The 9,012-nt window shown below is 46.9% G+C and overlaps 1 long non-coding RNA gene across 1 annotated transcript; it reads right to left on the reverse strand.

Moving 5' to 3' along the window:
* Positions 1 to 2,602: 2,602 nt before the first annotated feature.
* On the reverse strand, positions 2,603 to 7,693 carry LOC119867020. Its single transcript, XR_005382004.1, has 3 exons — positions 7,605 to 7,693; positions 6,903 to 7,000; positions 2,603 to 3,540 (listed from the first exon to the last, which is right to left on the reverse strand). It is a non-coding gene; the product is annotated as an uncharacterized LOC119867020 (long non-coding RNA).
* Positions 7,694 to 9,012: the final 1,319 nt, after the last annotated feature.

Here is a 9,012-nt window from a genome sequence, read left to right on the forward strand (position 1 = left end):
GTTGCAGAGGAGAGATAGCAGTAAATAGCACTGAGAAACATTTTGAGGCAGAACTATCAGAAGTCTCCAAATGGCTCTAAATAATGTGACTGAGCCCAAGCTGTGAGAAGAGGAATCAAGGAGGAGACAGACAGTGAGAGGTGACTCAAGTGACTATGTAAAACCTGGTATCATTAACTGAGATGGGGACGATGGGGGAAAATTTTAGGAAGTTTGTCTTTTGAAAGTGTGAAGGATGCCTTTTGAAGTCCAAGTCTAGATGTGGACAATTGTATGTTGAGTCTGAAGTGTGGGGGGGAGTCAGGCTACAGATCTACACTTGGGTGTCATCAGTGTGTTGACAGCACTCAATGTTGTAGGACTTGCTGAGACTCCCCCCTTGGAGAAGAGAGGTCTCGGGATCAAGTCTTGAGATGCTCCAGTAATTAGTTTCATAGAGGACCATGGAGCCAAATGAGAAAAGCAATGCTTTTTATGTGGAGATTTCAGTAGTAAGGGAGTCAGCCACCATTACTTATACTTTGGCGGAGACTCAAAGGCAGGCAGAGGAGTGGGAAAGCTTTGTAGCAGACTGAAGAGAAGACTTTGGGTGTGCCCTGAGGCTGTTGGCTTGAGGTGGGCTAACTAGAAGTGGGGTATCCTGTGTGATTGGTTAGGGGTGCATTTTTGGCTTTCTCTTGTTGGTCCTAAATTGGAAGCAAGGACACAAATTCTGGAAGCTGTCAGTTATTAGTCAAGTCTTGGCCATTTGAGGCCAACTGTTGCAGAAGTCATTGGTTAGCTTCCTGTATTGTGACTAGAGATCCAGTCTGGCTTGCAGCAGACTGGCTTCCTGGGCTGGCTGCTGTGGATGAGGGGTTGGTTTCCTGGGTGGGCAGCTGCAGACCATGGGTCAGAGATTTATCTCTTAAATGTTCTTTCTTTCTTTCTTTTTTGTTATAAAGATTTTATTTATTATTCAAGAGAGACAGAGAGAGGCAGAGATATAGGCAGAGGGAGAAGCAGACTCCCCACAGGGAACCCAATCCCGGACTCGATCTCAGGACCCTGGGATCATGACCTGAGCTGAAGGCAGGTGCTCAACCCCTGAGCCACTCAGGTGCCCCTAGAGCAATATCTCTCTATATGACCTGGCCATTGCCCGTTTGCATATTCAGTCTCTAGAATAAAGCAGGAAAGGAGATTAAGAAGGAACAGCAGAAGAGGTGGCAAGAAAACCAAGAATGAGTCTCATGCTGGAAGTCAGGAAAATAACGTGTTTCAAACAGGAGGAGCTGGTTAACTCTGGCAAATGTCACTGTCACATGTGATAAGGTGAGGACACAAAAACAGGTCAAGGTTTTCCAGATGAGAAACACATGACTATCATTCTTGCTGAATTCTCAAACATGAGAGACATTTTCCTTTGACAGCAGTGGAAGTGAAAAGTAACAGGGTGAGCTAGGAAGAAAAGAAGGGGCCACACTGCATCCCAGCTGAGGACTGTGCAGCCAGTACTGTTCCCTGCTGGGAAGGAGCAGTTTCCAGCCCAGCGCTGGGTTCCACAATTGGTGGGATGACCACATCCCAGATTGAGATTAACCTGAAACCCACGCCCAGGCCTTTAACCATACACTGGAGGCCCAGATATTCCAGTTTAGGGAATTCCACTACCATAAGGTTGGGAAGTGGGTGGTTCTCCTTCAAAGATGATTGAGAACAGAGGGTAGAAAACAGAAGATAAATAGCAAACCCATCTCAGGAGCTTTGCTTGAATCAACCACAAGAATGTTAACCTGGATGGCTCAGTGGTTGAGAGTCTGCCTTTGGCTCAGTCAAGTTCCCGGGGTCCTGGGATTAAGTCCCACATTAGTGTCCCCATGGGGAGCCTGCTTCTCCATCTGCCTGTCTCTGCCTCTCTGTGTGTGTGTCTCATGAATAAATAAATAAACTCTTAAAAAAGAAAAAAGAATGTTAACCATGAGCAGAAACTGTTTGATGTTATTGATGAAGGAGCAGAAGGCTAGCTGAGGACAAAGCACAAGCTGACACCCTGCAACCTCCTCCTGCCCCCCACTCCTGGCTGGCATTTGTGGGACATTTCTCCAGGAAGCTCCCAACTGTCTTAATGTAAATGCCTAGCTGGAGGGAAAAAAAACAAAAAAACAAAAATGATCTTAACCTGACAAAGGCAAGGCCTCCAGTATCTTGTTGGTCCTCTTTAGCATATGAAAGTTCTTTTGAGGGTCGACTGGGTGGCTCAGTCAGTTTAACATCTGTCTTCAGCTCAGGGCATGATTCCTGGGTCCTGGGATAGAGTCCCACATCAGGCTCCCTGCTCTGTGAGGAGTCTGCTTCTCCCTTTCCTCCTCACTCTGGCTCTCTGTTGCTATCTCTTGCTCTCAAATAAAATCTAAAAGAAAGAAAGAAAGTGTTAGTTTTTTTCCAAAATGAACGGTGGAGAAATAATAATAAAAAAAACAACGGCAGAGCCAGGCAGTAGGTTCGAGAGTGCTTTAATGGGGAGCACTCCCGGGAGAGGTTCCATGACTCGGAGAGGTGACCCGAGTCAGGTGGCCCGAGTCAGGTTCCATGACTCGGAGAGGTGGCCCAAGTCGCGCCCGGGGTTGGGAAGAGTGGGAGTATTTAAGCCTATTGGTTCCGGGTCTGGATCCAGGTGGGGATCCAAATTAGGCAAGGGAACACCGTATCCCTAGGTGATTGGCTGGGGGTGGGGATAGTACAGATGATGGGGAGGTGGTCCCTAGCTGGAAAGTCCTGGATGGAAAGATTCGGTTTCCCATCTAGGCTTTGATTTACTGGAGATGACGTGGTGGTCATGGCTGCTTTGGCAGGAAGATCAGCCATTTTGACCCAATTTGAGATGTCTGCCATTTTGGGTGCCCCTGTCTCTCAGCCAGCCCAACAGAAAGAAAGAAAGAAAGAAAGAAAGAAAGAAAGAAAGAAAGATCTTGAAAACTTCCCTTTTCCTTACCTCCCCCAACTCCCAAGTATCAGCCACCCCTCACAACCCTGGGGCAGCAGCCATTCCTGCCCACAGATTCTGTCCTCATACTTTAATAAAACCACCATTTTGCACCAAAGATGTCTCAGGAATTCTTTGTTGGCTGTCGGCTCCAGACCTCACCCCACCAAACCACTTATGTTCCAAAACTACATGACGCTCTCTCCTGAGAGCTTCTTCTCTACCCTTGCTTAATAAAACTCTTTCGTTTTTCTCCCTCTCCTTCAGCTGCGAGATTCATTCTTCGACTCCCTGAGACAAGAACCTTGCTCCTCTACTTCATCTTCATGAATTTGATTTTCTTCTACTTGAGTAATAAAACCGCATTATGAGCATTTGTAAGACCGAGAGTAGATAATAGTTATCCAGAGCCTTTCCTTCCATGGCCCCACTAGAGTGACCTTACATTTGAATTTATCTTGGATGAGTGACAGAAGCAAATGTTTCTGTCCCTTCATGGGGGGACATTTGCTTCACTTCTTGGTGCAAACACTAGCTTCTGTTCTTCTGGAAACTGACTTGAAGACTGCAGGAATCTGAGAGGAAGAAAAAGTGGAAACGGATGACCTTGAGCCATGGTGAGGAAGGTCAGAGGTAGACTCCTTTCACAGACTCTTTCCTTTCTTCCTATCCTGTAGCCCCTGCCCTGGCCTGGCCCAGATGGCCCTCACTTGCATCACCAGGTGATCTCCTTGGTCTGCTGGCTGTGGTCTCCCGTCCACCCTCCATGCAGCTGCTCAAGTGACATGGGAAACAAAGGCAGAAGAGAAATTATTAAATATCCTTAATACTTGCAGCCCATGGACAAGTCCCTGAGGCTGGGCAGAGTGACATTCTTCTAGAGACACAAGTGCATGGATGGTGACACTTTGCTTAGAGCAAAAGGCAATCTTAGCCAGACCCCCAGGATCCTGTGAGTCTACTTTAACATATAAAAATTCCTGGGGTGCCTAGGTGGCTCTGTGGTTGAGCATCCACCTTTGGCTCAAGTCGTGAGCCTGGGGTCCTGGGATCAAGTCCCACATCAGGCTTCCCTCAGAGAGCCTGCATCTTCCTCTACATATGTCCCTGCCTGTCTCTATGTGTGTCTCTCATGAATAAATAAAATCTTTAAAAAATTCCTTTGGAAACTTCTTTTATCTTTAATCTCCTCCCCAAACATACATGTTGGCAATCATCTCCCAAGCATATGACCCACCAATGTACATCTGAAGGGTCTCATTGAGGAAGGGACAGGCAGGGTTAAGGAGGGACAGATAGGTAGGAAGCTATGTGATCAGGCTCACAGAAATCCCAGAAATGCTGAGATGTCAGGAAACCAGAGATAAGGGAACAAATCAGACCACCCTGCCCTGGGCATCAGAAGTGGGGTCTTTTTATGGCAGTCACATTGTAACCAGCAAATAACCAGATCTCACACTGTAACCAGCAAATAACCAGATCTCAAAGAAGAAGCAAGCCATTAAAGGTGCTATCACCAATCCTTACTTGTACCAAGACAACACAAGAATGATAAGGCCACAAGCTCCCTGGTCAGTCCTAAATAAAAGACTTGTCAGTAGAGGCCTATGTGGGCAACCCTGTTGGGTCCCCTCTCACTCCTGAGAACTTTTTCTGTATCCTTGCTTAATAAAACTCTATTGTTTCCTCACTCTCATTTGTCCAAGAGATTCATTCTTTGACTCCATAAGACAAGAACCTCACTCTCCCACTTCAGGAGGATCATTCAAAATCCCCAATCTCACTATCCCTTTTCCCTAACAAGGTTTCAAAGGCCTCTGCTAGTTCAAAGACTCTGATCTGGGCTCCTTAGTGATCTGCAAAAGATCCCTCCACATTCTGCCCCCTGCTGGTGGTTTTCATCCTTAGGTACCCCTGAGAATCCAGGGAAACTTTAATAAGGGCCAGGTGGTTCTGGTTTAATCAGACAAGTAGCACGTGGTGGGGGATGGGTCCCAGGTACCCAGATTTTTGGTTCAGTTCTTCAGGACCTGATGATGCCTCCGTGAACCATTTGTAGATTCCAGTGCCTTCAAAATAAGGAGGCCTTTTGTGGTTCCAAGTTCACCCCACTGCAGCACACAGATTTCAGACAGAGAGATGGGTGGGGTTGTGGGTGGGAATGAGGGAAGGAAATGTGGGAACCTGCATCCCAGAAGTGCCAGTGAGAGCTCAGGAGGCAGCAGCGCCAGGACTGGCCAATGGTAAATCTGTGGAACAGCCAGCCAACATGGAAACGAGGGCCGGTCCCCATGGACTGTGTGGGATCTTCTAGCAGTGGGCCTGGGATCATTCTCCCAGGTGGTGTAAAGGTGACTACAAGTCAAAAGAAAGAGGATTTTCCCTGGGGTCAAAGGGAAAGAGAAGTCCCTCTCTCCCTTTTCTTTCCTCTTCTTTTCTTTTTTAAAGATTTTATTTATTTATTCATGGGAGACACACAGAGAGGCAGAGACATAGGCAGAGAGAGAAGCAGACTCCCTGCGGGGGGACTGATGTGGGACTCGATCCCAGGACCCCAGGGTCATGCCCTGAAATGAAGGCAAACTCTCAACCACTGAGCCACCTGGGTGCCCCTTCCCTCTCTTTCCTTGAAGCATTTCCTTTAGAGGTGTAAAACTTTCAAAAAACAGGAAAAAAAAAAAAAAAGAATTAGGCCCCTTACCCATTTGGCTTCTCAGGAATGTCTTTCTTGGGGGCCTTGGGGCACCTCTTTGGACTGTGAGCATGGAGTTAGAAGGTGCCCTGTCTGCCTGTTTCTCTGGGAGGTCAGCCTACGTACCCACTTCAGGTTGTACCCACTCCTCCTTCTTGAAAAGATAGGAGAAGATTTGTGTTCCTTAAAATTAGGTGCTTTGCCTGCCAACTTCCACTCTGGGGCGGATGAGGGAGGTAAGGTTTGGGGGGGGGCATCACCCCAGAGTCAGCCATGCTGGCTGGAAGGCACAAGATTTGTTCTGACCACCACTGCTATCTCCTGGGTTAACAAAGGCGGGATCAGAGATGCTTGGGTGACTTAGTGATTGATCATCTGCCTTTGGCTCAGGTCATGATCCCGGGGTCCTAGAATGGAGTCCCACATCAGGCTCCCCACAGGGAGTACTTTACCCTTTGCCTGTGTCTCTGCCTCTCTCTGCGTGTCTCTCATGACTAAACTAATAAAATTTTTTTAGAAAGTGGGCTCAAGCATGTGTAAGTGCCAGGAGAGGAGTTGGATGACTGCCCAAGAGGCACAAAGGAGCTGATCAGAGGAAGGCCATTCCCAGTCTTGTGGAAGGGGGATTGTGTACAGGTCACAGCAGAGAGTAGAACTGGGCAAGCCAAGGCCATCCGCTCTGATTAGTTACTGTCCAGAGAAAAACTGGAAAGTGGGCCCCCACATTCTTGGACACTGAAACAGTCTGCTCCAGGCAGAGGATGAGAGCAACTTGCTGGGTAGTATTTGTCCTGGAGGTAGATACTCAATTGTCTGAGAAAGAATATGACCTCATCTTATTGGTTTCAGGGCCTATAAACAACATCTCAGGCTCCTGAGGGCAGGGTAGAGGCAAGTGTGAAGGTTGACAGTTTCTGGGTCTCACAGGCATGGTTGGTAAGCTAATGGGAACATTCCAGAACCAGCAGAGCCTGGGAGTGTTAAGGGTTGGTAGACAGAGGAAAGTTTTATGTACTCAGGCCAGTGCTGGTGTCCCAGGAGCCAACCCAGACACCAGAACCCACCCTGAACCACGATCTCTTCCCTAGCAGGCCTCCCAGTCTGCAGCTGGAGTGTCCGTAGCTTCTGTAGGCTAAAGACGGCATCTATTAACCTCTGGTCAAGGACACACTTCTCTTACATTCTAGGCCCCAGAAACAATGACCCTATAATAACCCCAGACCTCTGTAAGCCCCAGGGGATTACTTGATCTCAAGGTGGGCTTTGAACTTGGCATCATCACCAACCAGTGGATCTGGAAGTCTCAAGCCTCGGGAAGAGTAGAAATGTTGATGCCCTGGGAACTGGAGACACAAGAGATGGACGCTATTTCTACATGTATTTGCTGTTGTGCCAACCATCTCAAATGCCTTTCCTTTTTTGATTCTTGTGTCAGAATCTTTCTCATCTGTCAAGAATCAACATTAGCATCACAATGCCGAAGGAACCTCTCTTGGGCTGCCCTCAGGTAGAAAGGCCCAACCCTTCCTCTCATATTCTGTTCTGGACAAAGATAAGGATTTTGACTCATCTCTACCTCCAACATTTAGCCTTGTTTGGGGCATCTAGCTAGTACCTAATAACTGTTCAGAGATGAATGAATGAATTCAAGAAGTGAAGAAATTTGGCCTGAGGATGATTTGCATATCTGACCAAGTCACTCAACTTGTTAAGTTTTCATCTTTTTGCACCAAATCTGAATAAAGGCCAATACCCAGATTAGATTTTTTTTTTTTTAAATACTGGGGCATGTCCTGTCTTTTTTGTGGTGAACACTTATCTTGGAGTTCTTATTAGTCACTCCTAATACCCTCTCATACTTACCTGGATGGAGCTCACCTTGTACTCTGATTGGGAAGGCCCATCCTCACCCACCCTCACCCTATGGCCTCCCTCATCTGACTCCACCTGAGGACTTGGCCTACTGATCCCTCCATCTGTCAGCAAGAGTACATGGAGGGCCCACCGTGGATGGTTCTCTACTGACACATGTGAAGTGCAAACAGATGCTCAGCACACTGCCTGAGACTGGAATTCAGCCAGGACTGGTAATGACGCACGATCAGAGGTCACAATACTCCTTATCAAGCCATAGTAGCTTCCTTTAAGAAGCATGGCTTTCGAACTTCTTTCTGTTTTTTTGGCTCGAATTTCTGAGCTTCCATACAAATCTCATCATGGCTACCATCAGGCATGGATGAATTTCTCATCTTCCAAAGGCACTTTCTTCTTCCAAAAACCATATTTTACTTTAAGGGAAGTAGATCTTTACAAAAAGTGGGCTGCTGAGGGGTCCAGAATTTTCAATATATGCCACCAAATCCTTTCCTTCCCTCTGAATTTTTGGAGAAGCTCCTCATCTTGTGAATTTGTAGCACTTTGAAGCATGAACACATACATTCAAACCCATGTAAATACTAATAGCTATGCCCTAGGAGGGCCCTCCCATGTGCCAGCACTTATTGTCTAAGCAGCTGGTGTGAGAAGTCTTGCCTTTGTCAGGCAAGCCCACTGTGGCACACCCTGAGCCCCTGTATTGACTGGCACTGGGCCATCAGAGGAAGGAGAGTGAAAAATCGGGACCTGGCTGTGAGTTTGGGTTGGGTGGGCTTCAGGAGGGTAGAAGATGAGGAGGGGAAGGAGAATGAGACAATGGAATGTTCTGCAAGGTATAACCCCTCGCTGAGTGAAGTAAGTCAATCGGAGAAGGACAAACATTATATGTTCTCATTCATTGGGGAATATAAATAATAGTGAAAGGGAATATAAGGGAAGGGAGAAGAAATGTGTGGGAAATATCAGAAAAGGAGACAGAACGTAAAGACTGCCAACTCTGGGACATGAACTAGGGGTGGTAGAAGGGGAGGAGGGTGGGGGGTGGGAGGGAATGGGTGATGGGCACTGGGGGTTATTCTGTATGTTGGTAAATTGAACACCAATAAAAAATAAATTAAAAAAAAAGGTGTAACCCCTCCTCTCAACTCCAAACCAGTGGCCAATTAGGCACAGGAAAGGATGCTTTACATCACTTATCACAGGCAACTGCAAATGCACAATACAGTGAGACACCACCCCATACCCACTAGGTGATCAGAATGAAAAAGTCAGATAGCAATAAGCATCGGTAAGGAGGTGGAGAAATTGAAGCTCTCATATGCTCCTGGTGGCCATGTAAAGTGGTTCAGCCAGCTTGGAAAACAGATGGGTAGTTTCTCAAGTGACTGAACATAGAGTTGCAATTCCGCTCCTAGGTATAGACCCAAGAGAAACAAAAGTGATATATCCGCACAGAAACTTATGCAAATGTTCATAGCAG

Source organism: Canis lupus, chromosome 31 (genome assembly GCF_011100685.1).
Source record: "Canis lupus familiaris isolate Mischka breed German Shepherd chromosome 31, alternate assembly UU_Cfam_GSD_1.0, whole genome shotgun sequence".
Classification (NCBI taxonomy): Eukaryota; Metazoa; Chordata; class Mammalia; order Carnivora; family Canidae; genus Canis; species Canis lupus.